Source organism: Enhydra lutris, unplaced genomic scaffold (assembly GCF_002288905.1).
Source record: "Enhydra lutris kenyoni isolate GAN:26980312 unplaced genomic scaffold, ASM228890v2 scaffoldscaffold27, whole genome shotgun sequence".
Taxonomy (NCBI): domain Eukaryota; kingdom Metazoa; phylum Chordata; class Mammalia; order Carnivora; family Mustelidae; genus Enhydra; species Enhydra lutris.
Window position 1 is genome coordinate 6,775,044 of NW_019154111.1, and position 15,277 is coordinate 6,790,320.

A 15,277-nucleotide genomic window follows, 5' to 3' on the forward strand; every position below is an offset into this window, starting at 1 on the left:
GGGTTGCCTCTTTGTTTTCTTTGACTGTTTCCTTTGCTGTGCAGAAGCTTTTGATTTTGATGAAGTCCCAAAAGTTTATTTTCGCTTTTGTTTCCTTTGCCTTTGGAGACATATCTTGAAAGAAGTTGCTGTGGCTGATATCGAAGAGATTACTGCCTATGTTCTCCTCTAGGATTCTGATGGATTCCTGTCTTTTATCCATTTTGAGTTTATCTTTGTGTACGGCATAAGAGAATGGTCAAGTTTAATTCTTCTACATATAGCTGCCCAGTTTTCCCAGCACCATTTATTGAAAAGACTGTCTTTTTTCCACTGGATACTTTTTCCTGTTTTGTCGAAGATTAACTGACCATAGAGTTGAGGGTCCATATCTGGGCTCTCTACTCTGTTCCACTGGTCTATGTGTCTGTTTTTATGCCAGTACCATGCTGTCTTGGTGATCACAGCTTTGTAGTAAAGCTTGAAATCAGGTAATGTGATGCCCCCGGTTTTATTTTTGTTTTTCAACATTTCCTTAGTGATTCGGGGTCTCTTCTGGTTCCATACAAATTTTTGGATTATTTGCTCCAGCTCTTTGAAGAATACCAGTGGAATTTTGATTGGAATGGCATTAAACGTATAGATTGCTCTAGGCAGTATAGACATTTTAACAATGTTTATTCTTCCGATCCAAGAGCATGGAATGGTCTTCCATCTTTTTGTGTCTTCTTCAATTTCATTCATGAGTGTTCTGTAGTTCCTCGAGTACAGATCCTTTACCTCTTTGGTTAGGTTTATTCCCAGGTATCATATGGTTCTTGGTGCTATAGTAAATGGAATCGATTCTCTAATTTCCCTTTCTGTATTTTCACCGTTAGTGTATAAGAAAGCCACTGATTTCTGTACATTGACTTTGTATCCTGCCACCTTACTGAATTGCTGTATGAGTTCTAGTAGTTTGGGGGTGGAGTCTTTTGGGTTTTCCATATAAAGAATCATGTCATCTGCAAAGAGAGAGAGTTTGACTTCTTCCTTGCCAATTTGGATACCTTTTATTTCTCTTTGTTGTCTGATTGCTGTTGCTAGGACTTCTAATACTTCAACGGATGAATGGATAAGGAAGATGTGGTCCATATACACTATGGAGTATTATGCCTCCATCAGAAAGGATGAATACCCAACTTTTGTAGCAACATGGACGGGACTGGAAGAGATTATGCTGAGTGAAATAAGTCAAGCAGAGAGAGTCAATTATCATATGGTTTCACTTATTTGTAGAGCATAACAAATAGCATGGAGGACATGGGGAGTTAGGAGAAGGGAGTTGGGGGAAATTGGAAGGGGAGGTGAACAATGAGAGACTATGGACTCTGAAAAACAATCTGAAGGGTTTGAAGAGGTGGGGTGGTGGGAGGTTGGGGGAACCAGGTGGTGGGTATTAGAGAGGGCACGGATTGCATGGAGCACTGGGTGTGGTACAAAAACAATAAATACTGTTATGCTGAAAATAAATTTAAAAAATGATAAAAAAAAAGATATTTCTGTATGTGTTATTCATATAACTCTGAAAGAGAGAGAAACTTATTCACCTAACTCTCAAGGAGAGACAGAGATGGAGGGATGGAGAGAAAGAAGAGGAGGAGGAAAATGGGAGATCCAGAAGGGTACACACTAGGTATTAACATTAAGTATGCATTTTATTATTATTTTATGATTTTTATTATCTGTACTTAATGTTTTACAATGGCTATATGTATAGCATCTACTATATATGTGTATATATATATGCGTATATTTTTGTATAGTTATATATATATATACACACATATATATACATATAAAAGAACTTGAAGAAAGCACTAATTTAAGTTTTGTTTGAGGCAACTATTTTATTCTGCTGAAAAAAGAAACAAAAGAAACACATAGTCTCTTGCCAAGGATAAATCAACTCAGATGCCAACAAGAGGTTTCAAGTTTGCCTGGAATTTCCAAGTTCATGAATGTTGAGTGGTCTCTAAATTTGGAAATCTGTTTTTCCCATTGCTAATAATAAATCCTCTCTGTACTATAATACACAAAGCCCTGGATCCCCTACACTATAAAAATAACCCCCCTTATTTATGGTCATGCTGTTTCAGACGCCCACAGCCTATTGTCTTTCCTGCATCGGAGGCCAGAACTCTTCTTGTCTCTCTTTATTTCACTCTTATCAGTCCCAAATCTCTATCAAATTTGGTCAATGCTAAAAATAAAATAGGTAATATATTGAAAGATGATATACAAACAATATACAGATTTTATACTTTCAAATAATATCCAATGTGTTTTTTTACTTTTCTAGTCTGTGGAATCAAGTTTTCCTTCTTCATATTTGACAAAGTACATTTCCTTTAAAAAACAAAAGAAAAAATAGAAAACTGGGAAGCAAGTGTATGTCCCTGCTAACTGAATGATGGTGTGCCAACTATGGACACCTACTTGGAATTTCTAGAAGCCTCTGCAACATCTCTAGGTCACTGACCTTTAAGATCTTCCTCTCAACCTTCTCAACTCTACAGAAGGTCTTTTACAGGAGTGTAAAAGGTGCCACTCTTTATTTTCACACAAATCAAATGGTTTCCATGGTGAATTTTGGAGGGCACAGGCAGACCCAATAGATTGTTGCAAAAAGATTCCCATAAATAAAGTAAAATATAAATGTTCTCTCTCTCCTCCTCCTCCTCTCTGTTTCTCTCTTCCTTTCGCTCTCTCCTTCCCTCCCTTTCAATCAGTAGCATAGTTTTCTTTCTGTAAGAGGAAACTCAGGCAGAGGGATGTTCCCTGAGAGTGATGAGTGTGTGGGCAACTCTAACTCTATTATTTGTAATGGCTGAGAGCCTTGCCAGACTGCTATAATGTATTGATACTTCAGAGAAGCAAGGAAACACTGTAAGATTTCATTTACTTAATGGCTTACAGATTAATTGAGTTCCATACAACACTGAAAGTTGTAGTTTTCCCAATGTATTATACTATTTTTAAAAACAGTACAAAAGATTTTTCATTAAATAAAGATAGCATTTTTTCTTCTTTTGAATTAGCTAGTTTCAACTGACCGATCACACCAATTTCATACACAGAAATTTTAGGGTGAAAGAAATGGAATGGTATTATTCCTCTAACTTCAACAAAAAGCAGGATTCTATGTTATTGAATCCTCCAGTGATATAACCCAAAACAGAGAAGTTGAGTCTTAAGAGTGTTTTTCAAATAGGGGAAGCCTGCAAACGAAGTTCAATCTTTTTAGAAGAGTAGTAGTTTTTAATTTATTTATGCTATGTATTTATGTTACTCTTTCATATTATGTATTTATTTATGCTATTCTTTCTTCAACTGAGAATGAAAAAAAAATATTACTTGGCCTATTCTGGCACTAAAGTTCTCTACTTTCAGTTTTCTCTGGGTTGTACATTCCACGAATGCTGGGGAAAACTGAAGTCATAAAGATTTTGTCAAGGAACTTCTGCCCCTAAACGAGAAACCTTTGTTGAAAAAGGTACTTCAAAGAATTTCTTCATAAGAAGTTAAACTAATGCCACACACTCCCCTCATTTAGAAAACAAAATTACTAATAGTCCTAGAGAAGCACACTATCCCTATAGGCCACAACAGACAGGGAACTGTCATTGAGAAGTTGAGAAAAAGTATTTTGGACGACAGGCTTCAACTGCATATGTGGAGGTAAGAGTATTTTATGACCAAAGTGCAGGTGAGGATATCCAAGGGTGGCCAGTGTCAAGGAGGAAAGCAGTCTGCTTGGCACAGCCATTTCATGTGAAATAAAGACAGCAGAGTTGGAAAGGGTGGTGGCAATGTGTCGGGGAGGTAGACAAGGAGGGTAGTAAATAGAAAATAGGGCAAATACTTAAGCACCTATTTGAGGAGTCTGGATTTGATCCCTTAAGTGCTAAGAAGTCATCGAAGTTTTCTGAAAAATGACTGCCATGTCTCTAAAGGAAAGGGACAACTAAGATATGAAATATGGAGAATGGAAGGGTGAGACAGCAGACTGTGATTCTCTCCGGTGGTAATGAAGATGAGTGTGACGGGCATGGAGATGGACGCACAGGAACAAGAGCAGCAGCAATGGCAGGGCCACACATCATTGGACAGTAAGGAGCTAGAACGATATACACCTGACTTGACCGTGGTTGAGCTCTGCACAGCAACAAGCGGGCTCTTGGTGGCAGAAACAATACAGAAGAAAATAATTAAGGCAAAAAAGGAAAGATCCTTAAAGCACAGGAGATAACTCTCATTTTTCCCATTATAAATGGCTGCAAAGTTGAGGGAAAAAAAGTCTATTTTAATAAAAATTAGCATGTTGATTTCAAATCAATCCATTTAAATTAATTTGATTAATTAATTAAACTTGCCTATTTTAATATTATCAGCTGACCTTATTTCCCCAGTTCCCTGTAAGCAGCCCACTAGCCCTCTGGTTGCCACAGTAGATACTTTCCTTATACGATGTGCTCCCCTACTAGTGTTCCCTGTGTTATGCCACTGATTTTCCTACCTCCCTCACCTCTCCCAGCATCTGTTGGGCTACTCTTCCTATTTATTCTTTCTTTCTCTCTCCGATTGTATCCCATGGCATTATTACCAATACGATACTGTTCTCAAAAGTCTAGATTTATCTGGCTTTTTAAAAAAAGAATTCTTTATTTATTAGAGAAAGAGAGCAACCATGAGCGGGGTGGGGGGCAGAGGGAGAAGCAGACTGAGCAAGGAGCTGGACCGGTGAGGGGCTCAATCCCAGGACCTTGTGGGGACCAGGACCTGAGCCAAAGGCAGAACCCTAACCTAATGAGCCACCCAGACACCCCTTATCTGGCTTTTAAAATACATTCCTGGTTAAGCACCTGACTCTTGACTCTTGGTTTCAGTTCAGTCATGATCTCAGGGTCCTGGGATCGAGCCCTGGGGCAGGTTCTCTTCTCAGCTGGAGTCCATTTGAGGATTCTCTCCCTCTATGCCTCCTCTGCACTTTCTCCCTCTCTCAAATAAATAAATCTTTTAAAAAATTCCCTAAAAGGATAATTTGAGATTTTTTTCTTTCCAAGTTCTCCATTTTTCTCCCCTTAGCTTATAATTAACAATTAAGCTTTTACTGAATTGAGAAGATGAAACCAATCTGCATGAGCTTTATAATGCACTGTCTTCCCTAAACTAAATGAATATCTCTAAAGTTAACCTTTCAATTCTCAAAGAATTAATGTTTTCCACTTCTCTAGTTCTTTCCCCTAAATGCTGGATTCTATCACTTCTTGCCTCCTTTGGGGTTTTGTCTCCACCACAGATATTCCATCTGATCGTAAGTAAATTTTAGCTTAGTATTTATCTTTTCAAAAAAAAAAAAAAAAAAAATACCCACAGTTTACTGAGGGAAAACATTTGTTCTTTTAGTCAGTAGGATTTTAAGTGTTTGGTTTCCATTTTCCAAATTCCTATTAGAGATTCTTCAGGATGGTTGACTAACATCTCTGACTACCTCTCCTCCTTCTTTAAATCTTCCTCAAATGTGAGAAAACTCTAAAAGCAACTGTGCACCACTAAATCTGTGGTGCAAAAAACAAAAAGGATGTGGTTAAATTATCAGAACACAGAGAAAGTTCTTGACAGCATAAAACAGATTGTTTATGAAAGCTGATCAAGCTTCATCTCTGAAATTCATGACAGGCTTAAAAAAAGGACTGTCAAATAAGGGAGTTTACTCAGCAAGACTTCCAAAGTTTTATACTTCCAAAGGCAGCTAGAAATGGGAGTAGGACCAGCCCTGTCAGGTGGTTAGCAGGTTGATTAATTTAAGGACTATGGCACAGTTGGATCAGTGAGCATCTCAATAAGGAAATTTCCTAGAAGCTGAAACTAGGTAAATAGCTCTTTACGTAAAATGGAGGTTCTGCCCCAGGGACTCTGCAAACACACTAGGTCAAGGGAAAAAAAAAAAACCCTACTGTCTGGACAAAAAACTATTGTACCTGTAAATTTTCTTCTAAGGAAAACCCAGACACACACAAACCTCATTTTTACCACCTTCAACCCTTGCTCTCAGCCTGGGTGCTTCATAATCAGGGTCAGCATTCATTGTGGGAGAAAAATTATCATACTGAAAGTAAAATAACAAGAATGAAACACTTGTACTGATGTTTTTTTTGTAGCTCATTGAGGGATTTGTTGTTGTTGTTTTTTAAAGATTTTATTTATTTATTTGACAGAGAGAGATCACAAATAAGCAGAGAGGGAGGCAGAGAGCCTGATGTGGGGCTCAATCCCAGGACCCTGGGATCATGACCTGAGCTGAAAGCAGAGGTTTTAACCCACTGAGCCACCCAGGAGCCCCGAGGGATTTGTTTCTTGATGTGTTTTCTATGTTGTTAAAGATGCTTTAGAAGTTAACCCAGATATTTCAGGGAGCCTGCTTCCCTCTTTCTCTGTCTCTGCCTGCGCTTCTGCCTACTTGTGACCTCTGTCTGTCAAATAAATAAATAAATAAATAAAAATCATTAAAAAAAAAAAAAGAAAAGAAACAATAAAAGGAGAAGTGTTTCAAAGACTTGGAAAAGATATATACATATATAAATGTGGTTTTCAGTGGCGCTCACACATCTGAAACAATGTATCTTCAATATAATTCTCTAATGCACTCTGATAATCAGGAATCAAAGACCTGAGGAGTACTAAACTGAAGTTAGGATTATGAAAGCAAACTATGAATAATCATCATATTAATAGTTACCTTTTACAAAATTTAAGAGAAGAAATTCTCCCCTTCCCTTTAAGAAAAAAAAAAATTCAGTATACCTTAGAATGTTCTGCATTTCCCCCCCTAGAAGCATTTTCAGCAAAACTAGTTAGATCAGAGGAACCAAAATGCAAACAAGTATCAAATGATTGAGGGAAAAGCTTGGTAGGGTTAGGGAATTATGGGAATAATTCCCTCAAGAAGCATTGGAAGATTTGAAGCAGGGGTACCTGGTGGCTCAGTTGGTTAAGCATCGGCCTTCAGCTCAGGTCATGATCCCAGGGTGGTGGGATGGAGCCCCATATGAGGCTCCCCAATCAGTAGGGGGGGGCCTGCTTCTCCCTTCCCTCTGCCCCTCTCTGCCAGCTTGTGCACTCTCTCCCTCTCTCTCTCAAATGAGTAAAAACCTTAAAAAAAGAGATTTGAACTATGCAGACTATGACAATCTATTAATTTTCCTTATTTTTTCTACTTTTAGTGTTCAGCAAACACAAAGCCAACCACGATTCAGCTCTGAATACTCAATTAATCAAAAGACAATTCTCTCTGGCTGAGGCCAGTATGAATAACACCCAAGAAATCGACCACATTCTTCACCCATGCTCCTTCACTTTATCTTCATTCTCTCATCCTTCGACTCTTCTAAGCACTTAGTGATCATTTTTTGAAAGGGAAACACAGAGAATTACATATAAATTATTTTCTTAAAATATTTCACAAGGAAAACTCTCTTGTCCGTTACAGTTAACTCATAAACTCAAAGTCAATACAATAAGAAATTCAAGCAAGTCTGTAAACCAGAGATGCTGGGAAGCCAATGGTGTAATTCAGTCTGAGTCCAAAGGCCTGAGATTCAGGGGAATCAATAGCACAAATCCCAGTCCCAGGTGCAGGAAAATAGATGAGATGTCCCAACTCAACCAGTGAGGCAGGAGAAAGGGGCAAATTCCTCCTTCCTCTGCCTTTTGTTCTTTTCAGGCTGTCAGTCAATGAATTGGATGAGGCCCACCACACTGGAGAGGGCAGTCTACTTTACTGAATCCACTCATGCAGAAATACCCTCACAGATACAGCAAGAAATAATACAGATTCTGTTGGTCTAGTTAAATTGACAAATAAAATTAGCTATCACAGAAAATAAATAACTAGATGGCTGAAAATTTTTTTTCCTAACCGTATGTATTTTTTTTAACTGACTAAAGTAAGAAATTGATGATAAATTATTAAGCATATTTTAAAATCACATCCAAATGACACTATAAACATAAGGAACCCTCTTGATTGAATCCGTCCAAAGAGTGGACTGGGAATCCATTTGCCATTCATTATCTTTTGAACTGAACTAGTCAACCTAAAAGCTTTTGTCTGAAACATGCCTACCAACTTGGCATCCAAGGAGGAGCAATGAGAGAAGAAGCTGAGTCCATGTGAATCCAACTATCCAGAACTATCTGACAGAGCCATCTTACACTGGCTGCCTTTCCCAGTGATCTGTGATTGTAACTTTAGGCTTTTTTTCACTCAGTGTAAGTAAAGAATAAGACATGCAAACAGAACCGGATTCAGTGCACAAATTTTCCATCACCAAAACAGAAGATACATTTATTTTTCTGTTCACTCTTGGAAAAAAATCATAATCATTTCAAAAAAACCTTGCATTTATATTCTAAATTAATAATATTGTACTAAATTTATTTTTTAAATTATACCTAAAACTGATTGTGTTTTAAGTGGTCCGAAGAGTGGTCCGAAGAGGCCAAACGTTTGTGTGCATGACTATAGAGCCTGAATTCTCTCTTATACCCAACAACTCTTGTCTTCCTTTTTTCTCTTGCCCCAAAGAACATGTACAGTATGGAAAGAACTACTTCATCCAGTTATGCAGTCACTCTGTAATTTGAGATGAACTAATTCAGAAGTGAGACTATTGGAATTCTGAACCACCCGCCTGTAAGTGAACAATTCCTTCCTAGAGAGGGCTTAAGAAGGAAGTTAAAAATGCAAAAACTACTCAAAGTATCTTATGATAAAGACATACTCTAAATGACAGAACAATCCAGAATATTTGGGCTGGAAGGGTTCTCATACCTCATCTATTGATTATTTTAGAGGTCCAGAGGGTTTAACCTCTTACTCTGGAATACATAATTAGATAAAGGCAAATCATAGACTGTAACTCAGTGTTTTGGTCTGTCCCAAAGTTCAGTAATCACTCTACCTTAGTCCAGAACAGTTTTTTCATTTACGATGCTCTTCAAAAGTGTAAGAGATATTTTCCTGAAGATGCTATGTAAATTCACTGAATGTAATACTAACCATATTATAAATATATAAACCTAACCTCTACATAAAAAAACACTACCTGCTGGCAAATGATGTGGAGCATTTTTTCATGTGCCTGTTAGCCATCTGTATGTCTTTGGAGAAATGTTTGCCCATATCTTGACTGGATTACTTGGTTTTTGGGTGCTGAGTTTGAGAATTCTGAGATACCACCTTACATCAGTTAGAATGGCCAAAATTAATAAGACAGGGAACAACAAATGTTGGCGAGGATGTGGAGAAAGAGTAACCCTCTTACACTGCTGGTGGGAATGCAAGCTGGTACATACTCTCTGGAAAAGAGTATGGAGGTTCCCCAACATGTTAAAAATAGAGCTACCCTACCATCCAGCAATTGCACTACCGAGCATTTACCCCAAAGATACAGATGTAGTGAAATGAAGGGGCAATGCACCCCAATGTTAAGAGCAGCAATGTCCACAATAGTCAAACTGTGGAAGGAGCCAAGATGTCCTTCAACAGATGAATGGATAAAGAAGATGTGGTCCATACATACAATGGAATATTACTCAGCCATCAGAAAGGATGAATACCCACCATTTGCTTCAACATGGATGGGACTGGAGGGGATTATGCTGAGTGAAATAAGTCAAGCAGAGAAAGACAATTATCATATGGTTTCACTAATATGTGGAACATAAAGAATAGCATGAGGACCATAGGGGAAGGAAGGGAAAACTGAATGGGAAGAAATCGGAGAGGGAGACAAAAGATGAGAGACTCTGGACTCCCAGAAACAAACTGAGGGTTAAAGAAGGCAGGGGTGTGGGGGACGGGGTAACTGGGTGATGGGTATTAAGGAGGGCACATGTGGTGATGACCACTGGATGTTATATGCAACTGATGAGTCGCTGAACACTACATCAAAAACTAATGATGTACTATATGCTGGCTAACTGAACATAGTAATAAACAAACAAACAAACAAAAAAACAACTAATGATGTACTGTATGTTGGCTAACTTAATTTAAAAAAAAGAAAGAAAAAGAAAAACACTACTTTGAATGTTTGGCACTCTAGAGAAATCTAGGGTAATGGTAATAATCATGTAACCTATTGAATTATGAGCCTAATTTTCATATATTGGCACTGTCTTTATTTCAAGGGGTCTTGACCCTGCTGCGGTTTCTCTCTGCCTTATGTGTGACAACAGTACCCCTGCAAAGTTTCTCAAGTTCCAGGTGAAAATTTCCAATTTTTCACAGAGGCACTACTGTGGTTGTGCCCTGCCCTCCAGACACCCTGGTTGCCGCTATCACTGATGGCACCAGCCCCTCAACGTACTGAATATGAGAATCACTTGAGAGGTTTCACAAATCTTGATGTTCAGGTTATACCCCTCATCAATTAAATCAGAACACATCTAGGGGGTGGAAACCAGGCTTGGGTACTCTTTTTTTTTTTTTTTTTAAAGATCCCAGGTGAATCAAAGCACAACAACATTTTGGGAACCACTGGCCTATCTGCAGGAGCTGTCAGGCTACCCAAGCTACACAGTGGCCTACCGGGTAAATAGGGTAGAACCATTTGCCCCACCTTTCTATTGTGATCTGCTCTGTGTGCATGGGTTAGTTCCCTCTTGGCTCCCAGCCCCACACATGCCTTTTCATTTTCTCTCTCTTCTGTCAAGGACTGTAAGCCTCCAAACTATTTTTCCTGGACTCCTTTGCTAAATGGGTTTTGATTAAATTCTGCCAAAGGACAGTTTTGGCAGCCGATTGGAAATCAAGAGAAAGAAGTCGTATTGATCTGCTTCCAGCTCTGGCAGCTGCTGTGATGTCAGCCGTGAGCACAGCAGCCCTGGAGGGGAAGGCTCCCGGCTCCTTGCTGTGTGTTGTGGTAACTCAGGTGTTTCCCTCAGGGCTTCTGGGCAATGGGAGCACCTTATGCCTTTTACTTGCATTGTTTTCTCCTTTTGGATCATCCTTTCCAACCATTTAGAAACATTAAGCTACACTGAATCCTTGTGAAATGTGAAATGTGAGGTGATTTCTTTCCCCCCCCAGCACTGTCAAGGTATAACTGGCAAATACAATGGTAAGATATTTACAGTGCAAGTCACGATGATTTGAGATGCAAATATATTATGAATGGACCCCTTCCATCCAGTTAACCAACATATAGGTCACTACTGCACCTGGAAGCACTGAGTGAATGGTGTAATGTCCTAAATCAGGCTGTGGAAATTTAAAGAAGAGGGATGTACGCAGATCACTGAGGCATTTTAAGGGGAAAATAGTAGGTGTATCTATCCGCTGAAAAAGATGGCAGGGACAGTGTGGCAGGAAGAGAATCTGTGCCAGGAGAACCCACGGAAACCACCGGAGGGGTGGAGGGAGTGAGTGCTCCCCAGTGCTGGTTCTGCAGAAGATGACAAACAGATTCCCAGCATTATTAAACTGGTGAATACTTCTCTCAAATGGCTTGCTCCTTTCCAACTCTCTTGGGTTCAGGTTATGACGTCTGTAAAAACCTGGTAAGAGCTTATTTTAATTGTAGACAAAACACCTAAAAAGAAATGACCTTCCTCTTCTGTTCTGCCTTTAGAAAACCCAAAGCTATAAACTGAATTTACTTAGTTTTTGTGAATATATGCTAAATGTTGACTTTGTAAAATAAATTTTTCTTACCTTTTTTCACAATCTTAAAAAAAAAGTATCACTCACTTAACATTTACTCATTTCAATATTTTCTATGTGTATCCAATCTTGTTCTTATTTCTCCTTTTTATATGCTCAGAAATATAAATATATAGCACAAACAAAAATATTTAAAATAAGTTTTCTATGGGAAAATTATTTTGTATGCCAACTTTCTTCATATATATATATATATACATATATATATATATATATATATATATATATATATACACACACACACACACACATTCACACATATATATACTTATTAATATATAATATATTCTTAGCCCCAGGGGTACAGGTCTGTGAATCACCAGGTTTACACACTTCACAGCACTCACCATAGCACATACCCTCCCCAATGTCCATAACCTAACCACCCTCTCCCTACCCTCCTCCCCCAGCAACCCTCAGTTTGTTTTGTGAGATTAAGAGTCTCTTATAGTTTGTCTCCCTCCTGAACCCATCTTGTTTCATTTTTTCCTTCCCTACCCCTCACTTTGCTTCTCAAATTCCTCATATCATAGTGAGATCATATGATAATTGTCTTTCTCTGATTGACTTATTTCGCTCAGCATAATACCCTCTAGTTCCATCCACGTCACTGCAAATGACAAGATTTCATTTCTTTTGATTGCTGCATAGTATCCCACTGTATATATATACCACATCTTCTTTATCCATTCATCTGTTGATGGACATCTAGGCTCTTTCCATAGTTTGGCTATTGTGGACATTGCTGCTATAAATCGGGTGCACGTGCCCCTTTGGATCAGTACATTTGTATCTTTAGGGTAAATACCCAGTAGTGCGATTGCTGGGTCATAGGGTAGCTCTATTTTCAATTTTTTGAGGAACCTCCATACTGTTTTCCAGAGTGGGTGCACCAGCTTGCATTCCCACCAACAGTGTAGGAGGGTTCCCCTTTCTCTGCATCCTTGCCAGCATCTGTCATTTCCTGACTTGTTAATTTTAGCCATTCTGACTGGTGTGAGGTGGCATCTCACTGTGGTTTTGATTTGTATTTCCCTGATGCCGAGTGATGCGGACACTTTTTCATGTGTCTTTTGGCCATCTGGATGTCTTCTTTGCAGAAATGCCTGTTCATGTTCTCTGCCCTTTTCTTGATTGGATTATTTGTTCTTTGGGTATTGAGTTTGTTTGATAAGTTCTTTATAGATTTTTTCTGATTTGTCATTTGCAAATATCTTCTCCCATTCTGTCAGCTGTCTTTTGGTTTTTTTGACTGTTTCCTTTGCTGTGCAAAAGCTTCTGATCTTGATGAAGTCCCAATAGTTCATCTTTCTTTCATCCCTGCTACCTTCTTAGCCATTAAAAGAAATTAAATGCCTCACTGGCTAATATTTAGTTTGGGCACTTTACAAAGAAAAACAAGGAAAAACAAGTCTGCATACCTAGCAGATCATAACCTTTTGTTTTTGAATTAGAAATTACTTTTATTTCTTGATTACAGAAGTAATATATACTCATCCTAATAAAAATTCAGATAATGTAAGAATCTATTCTATCAAAAAGGAACTTCACCGGGACCCAGAAACCAAACAATAAAAATATTTCCCAATACAAAATAAATTAATTACATATAAACAGCTAGTTATTTTTATTTATTTATTTTTTTATTAATTTTTTTCCTGTGTAACAGAATTCATTCTTTATGCACCACACCCAGTGCTCCATGCCATATGTGCCCTCCATAATACCCACCACCTGGCTCCCCTAACCTCCCACCCCCGCCCCTTGAAAACCCTCAGATTGTTTTTCAGAGTCTATAGTCTCTCATGGTTCATCTCCCCCTCCAATTTCCCTCAACTCCCTTCTCCTCTCCATCTCCCTATGTCCTCCATGTTATTTCTTATGCTCCACAAATAAGTGAAACCATATGATAATTGACTCTCTCTGCTTGACTTATTTCACTCAGCATAATCTCTTCCAGTCCCATCCATGTTGATACAAAAGTTGGGTATTCATCCTTTCTGATGGAGGCATAATACTCCATAGTGTATATGGACCACATCTTCCTTATCCATTCGTCTGTTGAAGGGCATCTTGGTTCTTTCCACAGTCTGGCGACCTTGGCCATTGCTGCTATAAACATTGGGGTACAGATGGCCCCTCTTTTCATTACATCCATATCTTTGGGGTAAATACTCTAGTGCAATTGCAGGGTCATAGGGAAGCTCTATTTTTAATTTCTTAAGGAATCTCCACACTGTTCTCCAAAGTGGCTGCACCAACTTGCATTCCCACAAACAGTGTAAGAGGGTTCCCCTTTCTCCACATCCTCTCCAACACATGTTGTTTCCTGTCTTGCTAATTTTGGCCATTCTAACTGGTGTAAGGTGGTATCTCAAGGTGGTTTTAATTTGAATCTCCCTGATGGCTAGTGATGGTGAACATTTTTTTATGTGTCTGATAGCCATTTGTATGTCTTCATTGGAGAAGTGTCTGTTCATATCTTCTGCCCATTTTTTGACATGATTATCTGTTTTGTGTGTGTTGAGTTTGAGGAGTTCTTTATCGATCCTGGATATCAACCTTTTGTCTGTACTGTCATTTGCAAATATCTTCTCCCATTCCGTGGGTTGCCTCTTTGTTTTGTTGACTGTTTCCTTTGCTGTACAGAAGCTTCTGATCTTGATGAAGTCCCAAAAGTTCATTTTTGCTTTTGTTTCCTTTGCCTTTGGAGACATATCTTGAAAGAAGTTGCTGTGGCTGATATTGAAGAGGTTACTCTCTATGTTCACCAATATCACTGATGAATATGGATGCTAAGATTCTCAACAAGATCCTAGCAAATAGGATCCAACAGCACATTAAAAAGATTATCCACCATGACCAGGTGGGATTCATCCCTGGGTTATAAGGATGGTTCAACATTCGCAAATCAATCAGTATGATAGAACAAATCAGTAAAAGAAGAGAGAAGAACCACCTGGTCCTCTCAATTGATGCAGAAAAAGCATCTGACAAAATCCAGCATCCGTTCCTGATTAAAGCGCTTCAAAGTATAGGGATAGAGGGAACATTCCTGAACTTCATCAAATCTATCTATGAAAAACCCACAGCAAATATCATCCTCAATGGGGAAAAGCTCACAGCCTTCCCATTGAGATCAGGAACACGACAAGGATGCCCACTCTCACCACTCTTGTTCAACATAGTATTAGAAGTCCTAGCAACAGCAATCAGACAACAAAGAGAAATAAACAGTATCCAAATTGGCAATGAAGAATTCAAACTCTCTCTCTTTGCAGATGACATGATTCTTTATATGGAAAACCCAAAAGACTCCACCCCCAAACTACTAGAACTCATACAGCAATTCAGTAAGGTAGCAGGATACAAAGTCAATGTACAGAAATCAGTGGCTTTCTTATACATTAACAATGAAAATACAGAAAGGGAAATTAGAGAATCGATTCCATTTACTATAGCACTAAGAACCATATGATACCTGGGAATAAATCTAACCAAAGAGGTAAAGGATCTGTACTCGAGGAA